Below are 24049 nucleotides of genomic sequence, written 5' to 3' on the forward strand. Positions count from 1 at the left end.
AGGGGCGGGGCAATTCCGCCTCCAGCAGAGACATTTGGAAACCACGGCAACAGGCCCCTCCCCAGAAGATCAGCGAGAACAGCCAGCCAAGACCAAGTCTACCGATCAATGAGAACGGCAGAACTCCAGCGCTAGGGGAATACTGCACATAGAATTCATGGCATTTTTACCATGATTCTTTAGTCTTTCAAAGTTAATTTTTGGGCGCCTGGGTGGCTCAGTCGTTAAGCGTCTGCCTGTGGCTCGGGTCATGATCCCGGGGTCCTGGGATCGAGCCCCGCATTGGGCTCCCTGCTCGGCGGGAAGCCTGCTTCTCCCTCTCCCACTCCCCCTGCTTGTGTTCCCTCTCTCGCTATCTCTCTCTCTGTCAAATAAATAAATTAAAAAATTTTTTTTAAAAAAGTTAATTTTTTAACTGTCTTTTTTCTTTTTTTTTCTTTTTTTTTAATTTTTCTTTTTCCCTTTTTCAACCAACATCTTATCAATCCCTTTTTTAAAAAAACATTTTTATTTTTCATTTTTAGTCATATTCTATCCCTTCATAGTAGTTACCTGTATTTTTGGCATATATATATAAGTTGTTCTCTCTTTAAAATTTTGAGATAGTTTCTTCTGACAGATTAAAATATACCCTAAATCTCTAGTATATAGTTTTTTCTACTCCCCTGCCTGATCACATTCTCTCTTTTCTTTTCTTTTTTCTTTTTTTAAATCCTCTTCTTTCTTTTTTCAAACAACTTCTTATCAATTCCTTTTATAAAATTTTTTATAATTTCCATCTTTACAATCATATTCCATCCCTTCATCATAATCAACCCTTATTTTTGTACATACATAAGTTTTTCTTTCTTTAAAATTTTGGGAGGCACTTTCTTCTAACAGACCAAAATACACCCCAAATCTAGTGTGTGGCACTGATATATATACCAGCCTGATCATATTTGATCACATTCTGTTTTTTGTTGTTGTTGTTGTTTTGTTTTGATTGTTTTTGTTTGTTTTTATCTTTATCTTTTTCTTTTTCTTTTTTTTTTTCTTTTTCTTTTTTCTCTCTTTCCGTTTCTTTTTCCACTGCTTCAGGTCTTTTCTGATTTGTTTAGAGTATATTTTCTGGGAACGTGGTTACTCTGCTAGCATTTTGTTCTCTCATTAATCTATTTTCCTCTGCACAAAATGAAAAGACGGAAAAAATCACCTCAACAAAAAGAACAAGAGGTAGTACCGACTGCCAGGGACCTACTCAATATGGACATTAGTAGGATGTCAGATCTAGAGTTCAGAATCATCACTTTAAAGATACTAGCTGGGCTTGAAAAAAATATGGAAGTTATTAGAGAAACCCTTTCTGGAGAAGTAAAAGAACTAAAATCTAACCAAGTAGAAATCAAAAAGGCTATTAATGAGGTGCAATCAAATATGGGGGCGCTAACTGCTAGGATAAATGAGGCAGAAGAGTGAATCAGTAATATAGAAGACCAAATGATGGAAAATAAAGAAGCTGAGAAAAAGAGAGATAAACAACTACTGGATCACAAGGGCAGAATTCGAGAGATAAGTGATACCATAAGATGAAACATTAGAATAATTGGGATCCCAGAAGAAGAAGAAAGAGAGAGAGGGGCAGAAGGTATAATGGAGCAAATTATAGCAGAGAACTTCCCTAATTTGGGGAAGGAAACAGGCATAAAAATCCAGGAAGCACAGAGAACCCCTCTCAAAATCAATAAAAATAGGTCAACACCCCGACATCTAATAGTAAAACTTACGAGTCTCAGAGACAAAGAGAAAATCCTGAAAGCAGCTCGGAAGAAGAGATATGTAACCTACAATGATAGAAATATTAGAATTTGCAAACACAAAACCAGCCCTACAAGAAATCTTGAAAGGGGTCCTCTAAGCAAAGAGAGACCCTAAAAACAACATAGACCAGAAAGGAACACAGACAATATACGGTAACAGTCACCTTACAGGCAATATAATGGCACTAAATTCCTATCTTTCAGTAGTTACCCTGAATGTAAATGGGCTAAATGCTCCAATCAAAAGACACAGGCTATCAAATTGGATTAAAAAACAAGACCCATCCATATGCTGTCTGCAAGAGACTCATTTTAGACCCAAAGACACCCCCAGATTGAAAGTGAGGGGGTGGAAAACCATTTACCATGCTAATGGACACCAAAAGAAAGCTGGGGTGGCAATCCTTATATCAGACAAATTAGATTTTAAACCAAAGACTGTAATAAGAGATGAGGAAGGACATTATATCCTACTTAAAGGATCTATCCAACAAGAAGATCTAACAATTGTAAATATCTATGCCCCTAACATGGGAGCAGCCAATTATATAAGGCAATTAATAACAAAAGCAAAGAAACACATCGACAACAATACAATAATAGTGGGGGACTTTAACACCCCCGTCACTGAAATGGACAGTTCGTCTAAGCAAAAGATCAACAAGGAAATAAAGACTTTAAAGGACACACTGGACCAAATGGACTTCACAGACATATTCAGAACATTCCATCCCAAAGCAACAGAATACACATTCTTCTCTAGTCCCCATGGAACATTCTCCAGAATAGATCACATCCTAGGTCATAAATCAGGTCTCAACTGGTACCAAAAGATTGGGATCATTCCCTGCCTATTTTCAGGCCACAATGCTTTGAAACTAGAACTCAATCCCAAGAGGAAAGTCGGAAAGAACTCAAATACATGGAGGCTAAAGAGCATCCTACTGAAGAATGAATGGGTCAACAAGGAAATTAAAGAAGAATTAGGGACGCCTGCGTGGCTCAGTCATTGGGCGTCTGCCTTCGGCTCAGGTCATGATCCCAGGGTCCTGGGATCGAGTCCCGCATCAGGCTCCCTGCTCCTTGGGAGTCTGCTTCTCCCTCTGCCTCTCTCTCTCTCTGTCTCTCATGAATAAATAAATAAAATCTTTAAAAAAAAAAAAAAAGAAGAATTTTAAAAATACATGGAAACCAATGAAAATGAAAACACAACTATTCAAAATCTTTGGGATGCAGCAAAGGCAGTCCTAAGAGGAAAGTCTATAGCAATACAAGCCTTTCTCAAGAAACAAGAAAGGTCTCAAGTACACAACCTAACCCTCCACCTAAAGGAGCTGGAGAAAGAACAGCAAATAAAGCCTAAACCCAGCAGGAGAAGAGAAATAATAAAGATCAGAGCAGAAATCAATGAAATAGAAACTAAAAGAACAGTAGAACAGATCAACGAACCTAGGAGCTGGTTCTTTGAAAGAATTAACAAGATTGATAAACCCCTGGCCAGACTTATCAAAAAGAAAAGAGAAAGGACCCAAATCAACAAAATCATGAATGAAAGAGGAGAGATCACAACCAACACCAAAGAAATACAAACAATTATAAGAACATATTATGAGCAACTCTATGCCAGCAAATTAGATAACCTGGAAGAAATGGATGCATTCCTAGAGATGTATCAAGTACCAAAACTGAACCAGGAAGAAATAGAAAACCTGAACAGACCTAGAACCACTAAGGAAATTGAAGCAGTCATCAAAAATCTCCCAAAAAACAAAAGCCCAGGGCCAGATGGCTTCCCAGGAGAATTCTACCAAACATTTCAAGAAGAATTAATGCCTATTCTTCTGAAACTGTTCCAAAAAATAGAGATGGAAGGAAAACTTCCAAACTCATTTTATGAGGCCAGCATTACCTTGATCCCAAAATCAGACAAAGACCCCATCAAAAAGGAGAATGACAGACCAATATCCCTGATGAACATGGATGCAAAAATTCTCACCAAAATACTAGCCAATAGGATCCAACAGTACATTAAAAGGATTATTCACCACGACCAAGTGGGATTTATCCCTGGGCTGCAAGGTTGGTTCAACATCCGCAAATCAATCAATGTGATACAATACATTAATGAAAGAAAGAACAAGAACCATATGATCCTCTCAATAGATGCAGAAAAAGCTTTTGACAAAGTACAGCATCCTGATTTGATCAAAACTCTTCAGAGTATAGGCATAGAGGGTACATAACTCAATATCATAAAAGCCATCTACGAAAACCCTACAGCGAATATCATTCTCAATGGGGAAAAACTGAGAGCTTTCCCCCTAAGGTCAGGAATGCGGCAGGGATGTCCACTATCACCACTGCTATTCAACATAGTATTGGAAGTCCTAGCCACAGCAATCAGACAACAAAAAAAAAAATAAAAGGCATCCAAATCGGCAAAGAAGTCAAACTCTCACTCTTTGCAGATGATATGATACTTTATGTGGAAAACCCCAAAGACTCCACCCCAAAACTGCTAGAAGTCATACAGGAATTCAGTAAAGTGGCAGGATATAAAATCAATGTACGGAAATCAGTGGCATTCCTATACACCAACAACAAGACAGAAGAAAGAGAAATTAAGGAGTTGATCCCATTTACAATTGCACCCAAAACCATAAGATACCTAGGAATAAATCTAGCCAAAGAGACAAAGGATCTGTACTCAGAAAACTATAAAATACTCATGAAAGAAATGGAGGAAGACACAAAGAAATGGAAAAACGTTCCATGCTCATGGATTGGAAGAACAAATATTGTGAAGATGTCAATGCTACCCAGAGCAATCTACACATTCAATGCAATCCCCATCAAAATACCATCCACTTTTTTCAAAGAAATGGAACAAATAATCCTAAAATTTGTATGGAACCAGAAAAGACCCCGCATAGCCAGAGGAATGTTGAAAAAGAAAAGCAAAGCTGGTGGCATCACAATTCCGGACTTCCAGCTCTATTACAAAGCTGTCATCATCAAGACAGTATGGTACTGGCACAAAAACAGGCACATAGATCAATGTAACAGAATAGAGAGTCCAGAAATGGACCCTCAACTCTATGGTCAACTAATCTTTGACAAAGCAGGAAAGAATGTCCAATGGAAAAAAGACAGTCTCTTCAACAAATGGTGTTGGGAAAATTGGACAGTCACATGCAGAGGAAGGAAACTGGACCATTTCCTTACACCACACACAAAAATAGACTCCAAATGGTTGAAAGACCTCAATGTGAGACAGGAGTCCATCAAAATCCTAAAGGAGAACACAGGCAGCAACCTCTTTGACCTCAGCCGAAGCAACTTCTTCCTAGAAACATCGCCAAAGGCAAGGGAAGCAAGGGCAAAAATGAACTATTGGGACTTCATCAAGATAAAAAGCTTTTGCAAAGCAAAGGAAACAGTCAACAAAACCAAAAGACAACCGACAGAATGGGAGAAAATATTTGCAAATGACATATCAGATAAAGGGCTAGTATCCAAAATCTATAAAGAACTCCTCAAACTCAACACCCAAAGAACAAAGAATCCAATCAAGAAATGGGCAGAAGACATGAACAGACATTTTTCCAAAGAAGACATCCAAATGGCCAACAGACACAGGAGAAAGTGCTCAATATCTCTCTGCATCAGGGAAATCCAAATCAAAACCTCAATGAGATACCACCTCACACCAGTCAGAATGGCTAAAATTAACAAGTCAGGAAACGACAGATGTTGGCGGGGATGCGGAGAAAGGGGAACCCTCCTACACTGTTGGTGGGAATGCAAGCTGGTGCAACCACTCTGGAAAACAGTATGGAGGTTCCTCAAAAAGTTGAAAATAGAGCTACCATATGATCCAGCAATTGCACTAGTGGGTATTTACCCCAAAGATACAAAAGTAGGGATCCAAAAGGGTACGTGCACCCCGATGTTTATAGCAGCAATGTCCACAATAGCCAAAGTGTGGAAAGAGCCAAGATGTCCATCGACAGATGAATGGGTAAAGAAGATGTGGTATATATATACAGTGGAATATTATGCAGCCATCAAAAGGAATGAGATCTTGCCATTTGCAACGACGTGGATGGAACTGGAGGGTATTATGTTGAGCGAAATAAGTCAAACAGAGAAAGACATGTATCATATGACCTCACTGATATGAGGAATTCTTAATCGCAGCAAACAAACTGAGGGTTGCTGGAGCGGGGGGTGGGGTGGGAGGGATGGGGTGACTGGGTGATAGACACTGGGGAGGGTATGTGCTCTGGTAAGCGCTGTGAATTGTGCAGGACTGTTGAATCTCAGATCTGTACCTCTGAAACAAATAATGCAATATATGTTAAGGAAAAAAAAAAGAAGAAGAAGGTAGCAGGAGGGGAAGAATGAAGCGGGGGAAATCGGAGTGGTAGACGAACCATGAGAGACGATGGACTCTGAAAAACAAACTGAGGGTTCTAGAGGGGAGGGGGGTGGGAGGATGCGTTAGCCTGGTGATGGGTATTGAGGAGGGCACATTCTGCATGGAGCACTGGGTGTTATGCACAAACAATGAATCATGGAACACTACATCTAAAACTAATGATGTAATGTATGGGGATTAACATAAGAATAAAAAAAAAATCAAAATCAGAATCAGATTTTTTCTGCCCAGGAGCCTGGACAGAAAAAAAAAAGTTGCTATTAAAAAACATTACTGGAACAATTAGAATAATTTGAATACAAATGCCGTTAGATGATACTACAGTATCATTGTTAAGTATCCTGATTTTTTTTTTTTTAAGATTTTATCTTATTTATTTGACAGGGAGAGAGAGACAGCTAGAGAGGGAACACAAGCAGGGGGAGTGGGAGAGGGAGAAGCAGGCTCCCGGCCGAGCAGAGAGCCCGATGCGGGGCTCGATCCCAGGACCCTGGGATCATGACCTGAGCCGAAGGCAGACGCTTAACGACTGAGCCACCCAGGTGCCCCAAGTATCCTGATTTTGATAATTATTCTGTGATTATATAAGATGACATTATTGTTCATAAAAACCACATGATAAAGTGTGAAATGTTTAGGGGAAATGAGGAAAGAAGCCTTTAAATTACAAATAGTTCAAAGAAAATTTATGTGGATAGATAGGTATAGATGTAAAATTTCTCTGACTTTTTTCTCTCACTCTCTACCTATGATATCATGGCTATGTATCTATCTATTCATCTATAGATGAGATCTATAGAGAGAAAGAGTGATTGGCAAACTATTAACAGTTAGTGAACCTGGGTGAAGATGAAGGATAGAAAAAAAAGATGAAGGATAGTTATGAATTATTTGTGTTACTTTTACCACTTTTACCACTTTTACTTTTACCACTTTTAAATAGTTTGAAATTATTTCAAAATTTAAAAATTAAAAGGTGGAGTAAGAATAAAAATTACAACTTAAAAACTTTTTCACAGTAATGCTAACCTTCTGCCAGTAGAGCTCCTGAACCTTACTAAGCTAAATAAATCTTTCCCCTTCTCCAACCTTAAGATCCTCTAATAATAGAGTCCTTCTCTCAAATCATTGCTATCCGGTGGATTCTAATGGGTGGGATAGATAACTAGAACCCAAAGTGGCACGTTGAACCATTCTCCAAAGTATCAATTTGTGAGCAGGTTAACAAGAAAGCTGTACTACTTCTTTCTTCCACCAGGGGGCAGAGCACTGGGGTTATTGTACTATGCCTAGCACGGTAATTTACCTTAGTTGTAATTAACTTATTCTCGTGTCTTTCCTTCCACTCTAAAAGCTAGTCCTCTAAGTTTTTTAAACTAGTCCTCACTTTCATATTTATTTCTTTCCTTTTTACCTAATCTTAATGATTAGATAGTTACTCATAATTTTCACCTCTTTCTCAGATGTAAAAAGTAGACCATAATCAATTTGGTCATTTAGCGAACACCAGGGTGCTCTCTTTAACTTTAGTAGCTATGTAGTACCTCCTCTGCTATTTCCATGCCATGTGTTATAACAGTGAAAGCAAGTCTCAGGACAAATATTGTGATATATACAAAGTTTATTCATAAGCAGACATGGAGTTTGTTCTATAGCTACGAAAAGGATCACTCTCTAATAGCTCAAACAAATAGCATGAGAATGTTGCCCTTACTATAATCTCATCTCTTTTCATGAAAGACTGTTGGCCTGTGTAACATTGCTAACTCCGAGTCACCGTCTTGAATTCCGTCTCTCTCTTTCTGTCTCTGTCCCTATCACTCTCTCTTACACACACACACACACACACACACACATTTCTGGGGCTGGGGGTAGGAAGTGGTTCTTAGAAAACAAAACCCCCAAAAATGTAGGTTAAAACATTCACTCATTCAACAATGATGTGGATTGCCTCCTACATGCCCAGCCCAGCACTTTAAGACATTTTTCTCTTAGAATAGAGTGCGGCAAACTTTTCTGTAAAGGTCCAGGGAGCAAATATTTTAGGCTTTGTGGGTCAAATGGCTTCTGTTCAAACAACTCCACTCTGCCGTTCCAGTGCAAAAGCAGCCAAAGACAATATGGAAACGAATGAGCATGGCCATGCTCCAACAAAATCACATTTATACAACAGGTGGCTGGCCAGTTTGCTGACCCATGGATTACAGTACTAACATAGACTCATACACTGAAGATTTCAGTGATGGGCTGAAATAGACTGGGCTTTCCTCAAAGTTTTCTCTCAACCTCCTCATCTTTTCATAACTTATCCCATCGTGCTTTTGCATCTTCTTGTTCCTTCGTCTTATAAATGCCGCATCCCCTCTACAAAACCAAACCACAGCAGAACACTTCAGAACGCACAGGGAATGATAGCAAAGTAGGTGATCTACAGAAATGAATCCGCTTTCCTTACTCTAGTAACTAGTTTGTTCTCTCCTATATACCGCATACTGACTAAATTCTCTCTTTGGTTCTCAGAGTTAAATAGATTCTCTTTAAAGAATAGAAAATGCCTTTATGTTTTAGTTATTTTCATTGATGCCCACAGCTTTACTTTATTAATAATTATAATACTGCAAATATATAGGGTTTCGCAGTTTGTGAAGTTTTCTTTCACATGCCTAACAACTTTGTGCGGTAGACAAGGTTGGTAGTGCTTTTTTTAAAAGGATCATAAAATTGAGGTCCTGAGACATTCAGAAATCTTCCCCTGTCTAAAATTAGAAACCTATTCCATTTCCTGAGATTAAGAATTAAAGAGGGCACGTGTTGAATGGAGCACTGGGTTTTATATGCAAACAATGAATCATGGAACACTACCTCAAAAACTAATGATGTAATATATGGTGATTAACATAACATAATAAAATAAAATTTAAAAAAAGGAAAGAAACGTATCTAGTTTTCAGCTCTTTCCACCATAATATAGAGCACTGCAAAGCTCACTCTAGGGACTAAAGATAAGCGCAACAGAATTTCAAAAGTTTAGGACCTTTCATCCTCCAGGACCATGATGAAATCAGAAGTCAGAAGAGAAAATGTCGAAGACCGTGCCCCAGGAAGAGCAGAAGACACAAAATCTAATTGTTTCTTCTTTCTTGCAAAAACGCAACTTGATTTCAGTTATTTGTGGCAGTATCTTTAGTTTTGCTCATGATAAGTTTTCCCCTTAGAAAAGACAGGATACTGGGCAAGAAGTCTCAGTCTATATTCTCCAAAGCAAAGAATTAATATAAAACAGAAACTGAGTTAAAACCAAAAAGGAAGCAAAGAGTTATTGCTATTGTAATGACAATATCCAAAATGTTACTGAAACGTTGAAAGGTGGAATAAAATGTTACTGAAACGTTGAAAGGCAGAATAAAGAAAACACTCTATCTTTTTTAACTAAGAAAAAATAACTTTGGGGGAAAATATTTTAAAATTTGACTCAATAATGCAGTTACATTCTCCAAAGATTACAGAGATTCAACTGTTTTCTTCTAAAAGATACTTATTATAAAGTAAGTAAACCAGGTAGGTATTCAAGAATATAGTTTCTATGTCTCCTATGGCCTAAAGAGATACAAGCAAATAAATCACATATTTGCAACTGCTTAATAAAATCACAAATTGTATTCATTAAAGGCATAGTGTTCATTAAGGGAAGTTGATCGTTATTGAAATTTTTCCACTCAAATAATTGAATTTAAAATGCTATATAAAAGGTTATCCTTTCATCATCCAAAAAAAAAGTATTATCATTGGAGAGGATCTCATTTACTAACCATATCAAGTATCTTCAGCCAACTATTTACTTTGTTCATTAGTCATATCAACCAAAGATTGGAAACTATTGATTAATGAATACTTTGACAATCAGAAGTATACATGCATTCTCTCAATAAATAAATCAGACCTGGTGACCTAACAGATTCCTCTTATCTTTTTTGGGGGGAGGAGCTTCTTACCAAATTTTCTTTCCACATTTTGTATGCACTTGTGTTGTGTTCCTATTCTAATAACCTGGACTTCAGTCTAGAACAAACACTGCTATTTGCCTTATTGGCAAGACACTATATTGCCCAACCTGATATCTTTTTAGGACTCAGATGCATGGATTCTAGCTGGGGATTTTTTTTTTTTTTTTTTTTTTTTGGTAGACTTATTTTCCCCCCAACACAGACTTGCTTTGGATCAAGACTCCTAGAGGAAGAAATACAATAAAAGCTGTAATTAAGAGGTCAAAAATGCTGCCCATGCAATTTTAGATAGGTCGCTTGCTTTTTCACTGCAATAAAAGACCTTTTAAACAAAGGAAGGACAGAAAAGTGGATTTTCACAAAGATGTATTGTGAATTTTATCTGGTAAAAATGGTTTTGAAAGTGATCTTTATGAGACACATTCACTTAAGAATTACAATATATTTTATTCAAATACTCTAGTGTCTCATGGGGTACAAATGCTTCCGTCCACATGTTCTCATCTGATTCTTGCAGCAACCCTGTATTGTCATTAGATTCCTTTAGCAAATGAGAAACTGAGGCCCAGAATGGTAAGAGAAAAAAGTCTATCTGACAGAGGTAACAATTAACAAGGTGTTCAACCGGAAATGGACGGTGGAGGATGCATTCAGCTTAAATTGTGTGGATAAACTGCTCATAAAAAAGGCCAGGCATATTAAAGCTGACTCAAAACCAAGGGTAGCAAGCAAGTGAATTCTTAGGTGCCAAATTCTGTTGGAATCATAATGGCTCTCTAGACCAGGGGTCATCACACTAGGGCCTATAGATTAGCCACCTGGTTTTGTAAATAATATTTTTCTTTTTTTTTGGCCAGGTGAATCTGTCCTTTTATTTATTTTTTTTATTATGTTATGTTAATCGCCATACATTACATCATTAGTTTTTGATGTAGTGTTCCATGATTCATTGTTTCATTGGAACACAGCCACGCCCATTTGTTTATATAGTGTCTGTCCGCTTTCTCGCTACAAATTGTCCGGCAGCTGCCGCTAGTTGCAACAGACGCCGCGCTGCCTACAGACATAAATATGTCCTGTCTGACCATTTAACACAATGTTTCCTGCTCTAGATCACTGTGTCTAGGAGGATTGTGAGGTTATATTTTAGTCTTCACGATTGACTTTCATTGTCCTCCATGGATAAGGGAAGAGGGAGATTGTCTATTACCCTCGCACTGCCATAGACACAAATGTCACCTTGATTAGGCTGACTCTCATTTGCTGGATATTCCCTCTCTGCTCTAGTGTTAGGTCACCAGGTTTGCATTTTCAGAAACTGAGTTTATTAGGTTCACTCAACAATAATAACGCCTAGTAAGTTAATTCATGCTAACTCATCAAAACTACATTTTAGCTTGGGTTAATTCTAGCAAGGCTTGATGTAGATTGTCAACTGTCCCAAGCATAGGATTCTCATATGTCCATATCTATAATACAGTTGATCGCAGATTCTATTTGGTGTTATACACCTCTCTATTTTTTTCTTCATTCGGAAGAAGAGAATTCTTCAGTGAGTCCATAAGCTCTCCACAGTTAAAAACCATTTTTCACAGGTTTTTTATTAACCAAGCATAGGGCTAGGCACAGTACTCCTAGGCATTTAACAAAAATACATTGATATAAAGTATAGCTTCCAAGATGAAAAGGTAATGAGTCACTGAGTAAAAGAGATCCCAGGACTCACTTTAGCAATAATCTTTCAATAAAGCAACCAGATGGAAGAAAATTTCTGAGTGACAGTTTTAAGGAGCTATTTTTTGAGAATCAGGGTTTTACCTGCACTCTTATTCATAAAACTACAGACTTTCTTGTGTGTCAAATCCACAGGCGGTGGTAGGAAGTGACCAATTTTTTATCCATGATCTAATAGTATAATAACACTACCTTGCATATTAATAACAACCTTCTATTGATGTACTCAAAGCTTTTTCAGAGATAATTATCTATTTTATCAGCAAAACACTTCTCAGAGAGAAGGAGGAGTAGGAAAAGGTACTGCTATTCTATTGTTACAGGATCAAAGACTGAGACATAAAATTATTTCATAATTCATTTGTTTCAAAGATTTTTATTCAGGTAAACCAGGTAACTCTGACTTATAAATTTCACAGTATCTATATTCTGGCATAATACATGTATACCCCTCCCAGTTGCTTGGACTGAGTTTCACTCATATTTTTTGAACTACAAATGGAAAAATAGGAAGTATATATAATTTATAAATATATCTTATAAAGGTAATTCACACATTATATACATTATACACAAAATTATATATATACACACATACTCAAATGCCTTTTGTCTTTTGCTTTATTTTTTCAAGTTAAGAAAGTTATATCAGGGATACCTGGGTGGCTCAGTCGGTTAGGCATCTGCCTTCGGCTCAGGTCATGATCCCAGAGTCCTGGGATCAAGTTCCACATCGGGCTCCCTGCTCAGCAGAGAGCCTACTTCTCCCTCTCTGCCTGCCATTCCCCCTGCTTGTGCTCACTCTCTCTCTCTCTGTGTCAAATAAATAAATAAAATCTTTTAAAAAAAAGTTTTTAAAAAAGAAAGTTATATCAAATATTCTTTCACACATTTTTTATATTAGTGCTTGTTCTGATTTTCTCAGCTAAAATGAATATGACAAAACTAGTTTGACCAAAAGCTAAGATTTTTCACTTTCATAAATTGCTAAGATGTCTTTCTATAAGCTCTATAAATCTGTATTTCCAGATTTGGCAACTCAAAATTTACCTCCAAATTGTGATCTCCTTGAGAGAACAAGATACCAATTATGGCAAGCAACTAACATGTGCATAGTTTGTTGTTTTAAAAACACAACGTTCCTGTTACCAGGACATGCAAACTATGTATAGTACATGTAGACAAAAGAGCATAGAATATTGAGCTAGACAAAAATTGGGAAATCACCAGATTCCCTCTTCTTAAAGGTGAGTAGCCTGAGGCCCAAAGAAGTTATCAAGATATGAATGAAATAGGCTGGATCAAGTAATCAGGTCATAGGGAACAAAGATATCTCTGACTCAGCTAGGCATGGAGAGAAGGAAACTGAATAAAAAGAGCACCAGAAGGAAGTACATCCTTTGGAAAAATAATCTAAGAGGCAAGAGAATGGAATCTAGTCCCAATTTGTTCATAAGTGGCTGGTAATCTCCACATCTCTCATGCAACTTTGCTTATGATATGGGGATTATTCTACTAGCGTATTCAGCGTCATGGGGGTACAGATGTTAGCATGGTGTAATGGAATGTGGGTGAGCTCTTGCTCTTGAGGAATCTGGGACCAATCCTCTTGAGATTCATAATCCTAACTATCTTGGTCTTTCTTGTGCCAGCTTTCTGCCATTTGCAGAACTGGTTTATGAAGTTGATCCTTCCACTACTGACTAAAACTGAGTATTCAAGGGAACTGTGTCATGGACTCTGAAGTCAAATGACTAATATATAAAATGGATGTTATTAACTAAGGTATCAGACACTTCTGTTTTCCCATGTCACATTCCTAGACCCACCACTAATTTCAGCCACAGCTGCTATGAACAAGCTGTCTCCTCTCTGTTGTGTATTGTTTTCAGAACTTCTCTAACACTGCAGGAATCCACTCAAGCAGTAGTGGATGGAAACTAGTGGAGAAATATTCCCACCTGCCATCCTTCAGGTAAACAACTTGGGGAGGCATTCTGTATGTTTCTTGGATCCTGGTAGAATGGAGTTCTGAACATCCATAGTGGTGACCTTGATAAAACACACTTCTATTGGCTTTTCATTCTTCTCCTTTCCTGTTTTGCTTCTCCCTCCATCTAAGGCTGGCAATCACCTAACATATGCACGCAAGAACCTTGCTGCAGGCTGTGCTTTCAGAGAAACCTAGGCTAATGAAATTAAAAGTGTTATTTTAGGCAATTTACTTAAATTTAATAAGCCTCAATTTCCCTACCTTTGAAATGGAGTTGAAGAGATTTGTTATGTAAGACTCAGGAAACTTAGACGTCAAGTGCTTAGCATAATATTGTATTAAACTCCATGAGAGCTATGATGAGGATGATAACAATGATAGTGATAAATGTAAAATGCAAATTTAAAAATTCAATGTGCAACTACCTTGGAAATTACTTTGTTAATCTAATGTGATACATCAATGCAATCATGCGCACATGATATATCAACACTAATCACCTGCATTGAGGTCACCAAACAAAAGTAGAGAATTATTCTGTAGTTTCAGAACACATCTATTATCTTTAGGCCTAATCTAAACTCTGAATACCATATTTGACAAATACAGTATTATAAAAAACGATACCACAAACTACTGCTAAAAATTGACTCATAATTATAAATACAATTTTAACAAAGAGACTCCACCAGCCTGAAAGCAGAATATAGCATAATAGTTTATTCCAGAAAAGTAAGAATGATTCTAAGTGAGCAAATATATTAACTTTAGTCACCATATACATAAGTTGAAGAAGAAAAGCCACATGATCAGATCAGCAGATACAAAAAACTTTTCTGATAAAATAAGTATCAATTTCTGATTTTTAAAAATACTTATTCAGTAGGAACAGAAGGATAGTTCCATTGCATGATAAAGCTATAGGCATAACTCAAAAACATTCCTAGTCTAAAAATATACTTTGTCATTAATATAAGGAATAAGACAATAATTTTCATCTATGTTATTTAAGCATTGTTTCAGAATTACTAGCCAAAGCAATTAAATAAAAGAATGAAGTAATGGTAAAATATTGATTATATATATATGTATGTATAAATTTATGATTTTCAGATGCTATTATTGCCTAGTGGTAAAGCCCAAGAAGATCAACTAGAAAAAAGAAAAGAGAAAGACAAAACATGAGAACTTAGTAAAATTGGCACTACAAAATAACTCAACAGAATTCAATACCTTTCTTTTATGTGAGCAATAGATACTAAAATAGGAGAAAATTATTCCATAAACAGCACCAAAGTAAAATATCTGAGAATAAATTTAGTAAGAAATGTATAGGATTCATATGAAGAAAACTACAAAACTACACCAAAAAACCTCAAAGAAGTTATAAATAAGTAGAGGTTTGTTTTGTGTCTTTAAATAGAAAAAATTCAAAGATGTGAAATATCATTTTCACCCCATCATTATTCCCTAAGCTAATCTGTACATTTACTGTAATCCTAACCAAAGTCTCAATGATATTAATTCTAAATGTGAGAGAAATTGCTATAAAATTTATCTCACAAAATAAAGATGCAAAAGTTTTTTTAATTTTTTTATATTTTATTTATTTATTATTTTAGAGAAAGAGAGAGAGCATGAGCTGGGGAGGAGCAGAGGGAGAGGGGGAAGCAGGCTCTCCGCTGAGCAAGGAGCCAGATGTGGGACTCCATCCCAGGACCTGGGATCATGACCTGAGCCAAAGGCAGACGCTTAACCAACTGAGCCACCCAGGTGCCCACAAAAGTTGTTTTTAAAAGGAGAGTGATGAAAATAAAATTAAATTAGAAAAAAAAAAAGGAGAGTGATGAGATGAGACACATACCATTTATTAAAATGCAAGATATGAGTTGAGATACTAGAGCAATGAATAAAATGGACAGAGATCAGTGCAACAGAATAGACAGAGCAGGTATCAGAAAACTTTAGAACAAATCCACCCAATACATTGTAAATGAAGTTTTATTCGGAACACAGTCATGTTCATTAAGCTTATGTATTGTCTACAGCTGTTTTTGTGCTTCAACAGCAGAGTTGAATAGCAGCAGTAGAGAACCTATGGCTGTAAAGCCTAAATTATTTACTATCTGGCCCTTTATAGAAAAAAAATTGTCAACCTCTGGACTAGAGTATGGAATACATATTTCAAATCATGGGAAAATATAAATGATGAAATAAATTAAATAGAGACAACTGGCAACCTATGGAGAAAATAAAATAAGGCTGGATCCTAAAGATCAAAATCAATTCCAAATCAATTAAAAAAATCGTAATGCAGATATTAAAATAGTAACAATGGTAGAAGAAAACAGCATGCATTTCTGTATCATTGGAATGTGACACATTATAAACTTGTTTGACAGGCTAATGATCATAAAAAGAAGGAAGGAAAAGAGGAGAAAGGGAAAAAAGAAGAAAAAAGAAAGATATCCAAGTGACAAACTGAGGAAAACATCTCTCCCCATATGATACAGGATTAGTAGCTTCAAAATTTCAAGTAGCTCCTACCAAGTAATAATTCAAAATGGACCAAAATTAAAATGAAGAAAGTGTAAAAGTAATTTTCTTTTTCTTTTTCTTTTTTTTAAAGATTTTATTTATTTATTCATGAGAGACAGAAACAGAGGGAGAAGCAGGCTCCCAAGGAGCAGAGAGCCCGATGCGGGACTCGATCCCAGGACCCTGGGATCATGACCTGAGCTGAAGGCAGACGCTTAACCATATGAGCCACCCAGGTGCCCTGTAAAAGTAATTTTCATGTGAAAATAACTACTACACATTTGAGATAAATATATATTTTTTATTTTATTTATTTATCTTTTAAGTGTTCCATTTAATGAATTTGGGGAAGTTTATACAGTTGCATAACCAACATCACAATCAAAGAGCATTTGTATCACTGCAGGAAGTTTTTTGTAGTGAATCCCCTTGCTTCAGTCCCTGTCAGCCACTGATCTAATTTTGTCCAAGAACAGGAAAATTCTTAGTTACCAAATATTTGCAAACTACATAACACACTTTTAAATGGCCCATGGATCAAAGAAGAAATCCTAAGGGAACTCAGAAAATATTTGGAACAAAAAGAAAAAGCATAACCTACCAAAATTTGTGGGATGCCACAAAAATAATACTTAGGAGGACACTTATTGCACTAAATGCATGTATTTGAAAAGAAGAAAGATTTAGAATCAGTGGCCTTAGTTTCCACTTTTTTATAATAATATTTATTATTAACATATATTATTTGTTTCAGGGATACAGGTCTGTGATTCATCAGCCTCACACAACACCCAGCGCTCACCACAGTACATACCCTCTCCAATGTCCATCACCCAGCCACCCCATCCCCCCATCTTCCTCCCCAGCAGCAACCCTCAGTTTGTTTCCTATGATTAAAAGTCTCTTGTGGTTTGTCTCCATCTCTGGTTTCATCTCGTTTCATTTTTTCCTCTCTTCCCCTATGATCCTCTGCCTTGTTTCTTAAATTCCACATGTAAAGCTCACTAAAAATGAGCCTTCCCTGATACCCCCAGACCAAGTGAATTCCCCATGTTTGATTTTCTCATGCTACCTTACACGTTTCAAGTAGAGAAATCCTTGCAATTTTTAATCATATATGTTAAATGTTTATGTTATTTTATTAGTCCATTTTTAGTAGTGGACTTTAACCACCAGAACTACAAAATCCTACAGTGTTCATTCAGCACATCTTTTTATTGTGATTAAATATGCATAACATAAAATTTACCATTTAACCATTTTTAAGTTTACAGTGCATTGGCATTAAGTACATTCCCATTGTTGCGCAACCATCACCACCATCCATCCCCCACTGAAACTCTACACTCAAACCATAACTTCCCAATCCCCCTACCCTTAGCCCCTGACTCATCATTCTACTTTCTGTCTCTATGAATTTGACTACACTAGGTAGAATCATACAACATCTGTTCTTTTGTTCTTATTTCACTTAGCATAATGCCTTCAAGTTTCATCTATGCTGTAACATGTGTCTGAACTTCTTTCCTTTTAAGGTTGAACAACAGTTCATGGTATGTATACACCACATTTTGCTTATCCATCCAGCAGTCACTGGACACTTAGGATTGCTTCTACCTTTTGGCTACTGTGAATAAAGCTGATATGAATACAAGTGTACAAACATCTATTTGAGTTCTGCTTTCAACTCTTTCGGATGTATACCCAGAAGCAGAGTTGTTGGATCATATAGTTACTCTATGTTTAAGTTTTTTAAGAACTGCCATACTGTTACCCATAGTGGCTGCACCATTTTACGTTCCTACCAGCAATGCACAAGCATTCCAATTTCTGCACATCCTCACAAGCACTTGTTATTTTATTTTTTGTAATAAAAGCCATCCTGAAAGGTGTGAAGTGAGATGTAATTGTAGTTTTGGCTTGCATTTCCCTAATAATTCATGATGTTGAACAGCTTTTCATGTGCTTATTGGCCATTTGTATATCTTCTTTGGAGGTCTATCCAAGTCCTTTGTACATCTCTTAATTGGATTTGTTGTTGCTGCTGTTGTCTTTGTTGTTGTTGTGAGGTAGGAATTCCTTATATATATACTGGATATTAATCTATTATTAGATATATGATTTTCAAATATTTTCTCCCCGTCTTTGGGTTGACTTTTCACTCTGTTGATAATGGCCTTTGAAACACAAAAGTTTATTTTTGATGTAGTGCAATTTACCTATTTTTTAATTTTGTTGTTAATTTGGGTGTCTTTGCTCGACATTTTATTCCCGGTGTATAATTCATAGGAAGCACCTGATAAATATTTATTAAATCAAAGACATAAGAAGATAGATAGAGTCATAGGTATAGATATAATCGATTCTCATTGTTTTCAGTAGTTACAGTCTATAAAGTCTCCACAAACATCAAATTAGCGAATACTGACAGATTGCTCTTAAGGGAAATATAGGGTTAAGTTTTTGCAAACCTCTGGTCACAACATTTTTATCAACCAATCAATACATAACCCTGATTTATGTGTGTTTCCATCTAAAGACAACTTACTTAATATATTTTGGTGATTTATGAACACTGGACTTATGGTCAACATTATAATCTAGACCTAAATAATGCTTATCTAACACACACATTTTTTTCATAAGGTACATCACAACTTCCTTGCACTTCAGAACATTAGACAGTACTTCAGCTGTTTTTCTCGGGGGCCATTTTAAGCAGCAAAATCACCAACAAAAACCACAAAAAGACAAAAAAAAAAAAACAAACCCACCCAAAACATGGCACTAAAAAACCATGACAAGGACACTTATTTATATATTTATATATTATCAATCTTTGTCAGTTCTTCCACAAGCACAGACACTAACACATACAGACACAGACATCAATACGCATACATATAGATGTATTTACCAGACTGACAAAGATTGATAATATATAATACTGGAGGAAGTGGTTCATTAACAAGATCTTTCATACAATCTTACTGTGAATGTAAATTACCACCAACATTAGCAAGGGTATGTGGAAAGGTCTATCAAAAATTTAAGAGTATATATACTTCATCAAGATATCCATTTCTAGAAAACTATCCTATAATTGCGGAAGTGAGCAATTTTACAAGCACAAAAATCTTCAATCTGGCATTATTTGTCATCATAAGAAATTAAAAATAATTAAAACTGCCCTTGAGAGGAACTGGTCAAATACATTATGGCCCATCCATACAATGAAATATCATGTGGTTGTAAAAAAATAATGATCTGCATGTGGCAACATGGAACGATGCTCATAATATGTGTGAAATAGGAAAAGGAAATTGCCTTATAGTACGTAAATTGTGGAATAACCTTATAGAATTCAAACATGTTTATATATAATTCATTTAGTGTGAATATTTTATTTTATTCCACTTTATTTTATGCAAACAAGATATCCAAAATGATGTTAACATTGGTTATCTATAAGTCACACGCTGGCCTTTGGCTCTCAGATCCCTCCCCACCTGTCTCTGTCCCTCTCTGAATCACAAGAAACTACATTTCTCCTGTCCCTTTCCCTCTGTCTTCAAGGTAAGTTTAAGAATTTGGGGATAGGGGCCCCTGGGTGGTTCGGTGGATTAAGCCACCGACTGTTGATCTCAGCCCAGGTCTTGATCTCAGGGTCCTGAGTTTGGCCCCCACGATGAGCATGGAGCCTACTTTAAAAAAAAAAAAAAAGGAGAAGAACGAAGAAGAATCTGAAGGCAGTGTTAGAAGGCTAAAGGGTGGGAGGAGGGGAAAAGCCAGGGTCTGTCCTCCCCTCATTCTCTGCTTTGGGTTGTGTCTCCAGCAGTGGCAGCTCCTCTGCTCCCCTCTCTCTAGCAAGTCTTCTTTGTGGCTCCGTGTCCCTCTAGGCTGACCTAGTAGAGTTCCAGGTTCCACCATAAACTCCTCATCTTCAGTAATGCGGCCCCCTCCCTTAATCCCTTCAGCCTAGGTTGTGGCAGCACTTAAAGCACTTCTGCTAATGTCTGGATTCCATTCTGCAACCCCCGCCCTCCCCCCGTAACGCCCCCACCCCCGCTTTGGATTCTCAGTTTGTCAATGACTTTCATAAATCCCTGTATAAAATTTCCCCTGTTTAAAATATCTAGAGCGGTTTCTCTTTTCTGACTGGAAACTACCTGACAGGTAATTGGGTGGAGAGGAGGGAAAATACTTTCTATTGTTTGTTTGACAGAATAACTGGGGGGAAAGGGGAAAAATTTTAATTTTTCTTCCAAAAAAATGAAAGTCTGAGGAAACTCCACATTTTATGGGGTAATCAATCCCAGAGTAAGAAAAGGAATTCTCTTTCAACCATGAACATTATGCAACAAATTACTGTAGTCCATGAACCTTCCCCATCCTAAAATGACCTTTCTGTAACATTCATTACCATTTTTGTTTCAATTCAGACTAGAAACAAATCAAACCTTATACTCTTTGGCTGTTTTGATCTGTGGCAACATATTTTCATATGGCATATTATTCTGTTTCCTGATTTGGTTACTTGCTGACTTTACAGGAAAGGCCTACCAGCTATCCCCAGAGAGCCATACAAGATTGGCCAAGATTAAAATGATGGATAATATCCACTGTGGGTGAAGGTATGGGAATATGTAGACTTACTCTAATTTGGAATATTGCCAGATTGTCCTTAGTTATCACTACACTATAAATTCTTGGAGGGCAAGGATTACTTCTTATTTCCTTCTGTAAACCTAGTTTACAGTACAGTATCTTGGACTTAACTATGTGTTCAAAAAGATATTGTCTTGGTGTTCCCTGCATTTCACTAAGTCACTATTCTATTCCTGACCAAGAAAAGGTTCACATTTCTCCTCTGCTACTTTAAGGGCTTAAATAAACACCATCAAAACTAAAATGTCCTGGAATAGGGATACTCTATACTCAGTCTTAGACCCCACCCATCACATCTTGAAATATTGAAGTATCACTAAATTTTTAGGCCCTGCTTATATTCTACCTGTTCCATGAATATTGCTGATTATCTTGGATGAAACTAATCTTTCTCTCTTCATTCTGAATTATTTTTATAGAATTTATCATAATCTCCTTTAAGTAATTTATATACTTCTCTCCCTTACTGAATTATAGGATATTCCTGCCACTTAATAGAGACAGGAATCATTTCTAATACATTATGAGACCTCCTAAGTGCAAGGACACTATTTGCAAATTTAATTTATTTGCTAGTTGTAAGAATGAATGAATGAATGAATGAATGAATGACCAAGAGAGGAATAAATTAATCCAGACAAAATGAATCCAAATCCTGAAAGGTAAAAGATCTGTTATATTTAATTTAAATCTATGCAACATTTCTTAATCAGTAAAATATTTAATCATTTCGGTAGCATGTTTTTTCATAATTGCATGAATTTTCACATCTTTATAATGCTGTTAACTTTTTGAAAATATGTTTAGTATCATTATGAAAATGTCACAAAGTGAAAATTGTTATTACCTCCCACACCTATAATTTCTAAACATGGTTAAAATTATAATAACAGGATTTTCACTGAATTTGGATTATAGTCTGTAACAATTAAAACATAATTTCTATCATAAAATGCATTTTATATATGAATTTGAATATTTCATAAGCATTCCTCTGTGACTTTATAGCAATGGTGATCATTTTAATATATTTTCTGTCATTTAAAAACCCTTTATCTGATTAACCATAAATCAACATAGGCCATTAGCCTGGAAATATGGAGTATGTCACAGACATCACTTACCTAATCCTAGCATGGTATTTGATAATATTTTTCATGCTATTTTTATAGGCAAGATGAAAGAATGCAAGCTGGATAAAAATACTGTTAAGTTGGATTTATAGTGGTTGAACAATCAGACCCAATGGGTATTGATTCCTGGAATGGTCACCATGGAGAGAGCTTTCTGGTGGTCTGCCCAGTCAACTCTGTTATATCAACAGGCTTGATAAATACATTAACAGAATACATATTGGTTTGCAGATGACATGAAGTTCAATAAATTTAAAGACAAAAGGTTTTCAAATATCTTGTTAATACTTAAAAAATAACTGCAAATCAAGATGACAAAATTTTAACTGCACATAAGGGGAAAATCCATCTTGATATTTGTGACAAGAAATTGACAATGCTTCAATTTCAATGCAATGTAGTATGGAAGGGCCTCAGGCAGAACCATATTCAAATATCTGCTTTTTCAGATACTGCTGCCTTTGTGAACTCGTGAACTTGGGCAAGTGTTTAACTCTCTAAACTGTGTCTGTACCATGGGGAAAATTCCTGCTTTAAAGGATTTTTAGTAGAATAGGATTTGTAGTGTGCATGGCTTGTAATAAGCATTTATTGATAGTACTCTAATTATTGCTGTAATGCCAAAAATAAATCTGAACATAATCAAAAGTAGTTAGAGTCCAGTTCCAGGGAGGTGATATATGCTGGCCTGAACACATCCAGAGAATTATGCCCCATTTTATACACCACACTTCAGAAGGATTCCTGGAGAACATCCAGAGAAAATCTAGACAAATCCATTTACATAAAGAACTTTTGAGGAAACTAGATATTTTTGTCTTAAGAGGAAAGCCTAAAGAGACATGATAGCTGTCTCCAAATATTTTGAATTACTATGTTGTGGAGGAAGTAGTATTTTTAGTCAGCGTTACTCCAGGAGGCAGAAGAAAGACCAATACTTGGAAGTTTTAGGAAAATAAATTCCATTATGATCTGAAGACCCTTTCAACAATGACATCTGTTCATCAATGGAGCGATCTGCTTCAACAAACACCATGCTCCCCATCTTTTAAATATCAGGAAAATTATAAATAAAATTCACTGTACAGCATTTTTAGATGTGTTATATTACTTAAAACCTCTCATTAACCCTGTAAGTCATTTATTATCATTCTTTTACCCATTTTTCAGATGACAGACTGTTTGACTTGCCCCAAATCCCACTGACAGGAAGAGTCAGGTCCATAGTCTCAGAGTTCAAAATCTGTGCTTATTTCGAATAAAAATTTGACTGAGGGATTCATAAACTGGGTGTGAGTTTGCACAAGAAGACATCTTACAGTAAGTATCTTAAGAATCATGAATTAATAGTCAATATATTTAAGTTTTCAGGCCACATCCAGTCTGATTCCATTCTAGTTGACAAGCAGTTCTCCCTTTATCTATGCTGTGTCAGGCATGGAACATTCATTATTTCCTTTGATTTGTACAGCAATCTTATGAGGCAAGAGGGCAGGTATTATTCCTGTTTTAAGTATAGAGAAACCAAAATTCTGAGAAGCTAAATGATTTAACCAAGGTCACAAAGCTCAATAATGACAAAGAGAAAAAAAACAGGCTTCTGACTCTATACATACTGTGCTTTCTACTACACCAGTTACCATGAAATTAATTAAAGATTCGAGATTTCCATAATGGACTAGGATGCATAAGCACAGATGATTACCGCAAAAAACTAATGAGCAACCAACCCCTCACCC

This window comes from Mirounga angustirostris, unplaced genomic scaffold (genome assembly GCF_029215605.1).
Source record: "Mirounga angustirostris isolate CCGP_5_RB_7025 unplaced genomic scaffold, mMirAng1.0.hap1 SCAF_11, whole genome shotgun sequence".
Classification (NCBI taxonomy): domain Eukaryota; kingdom Metazoa; phylum Chordata; class Mammalia; order Carnivora; family Phocidae; genus Mirounga; species Mirounga angustirostris.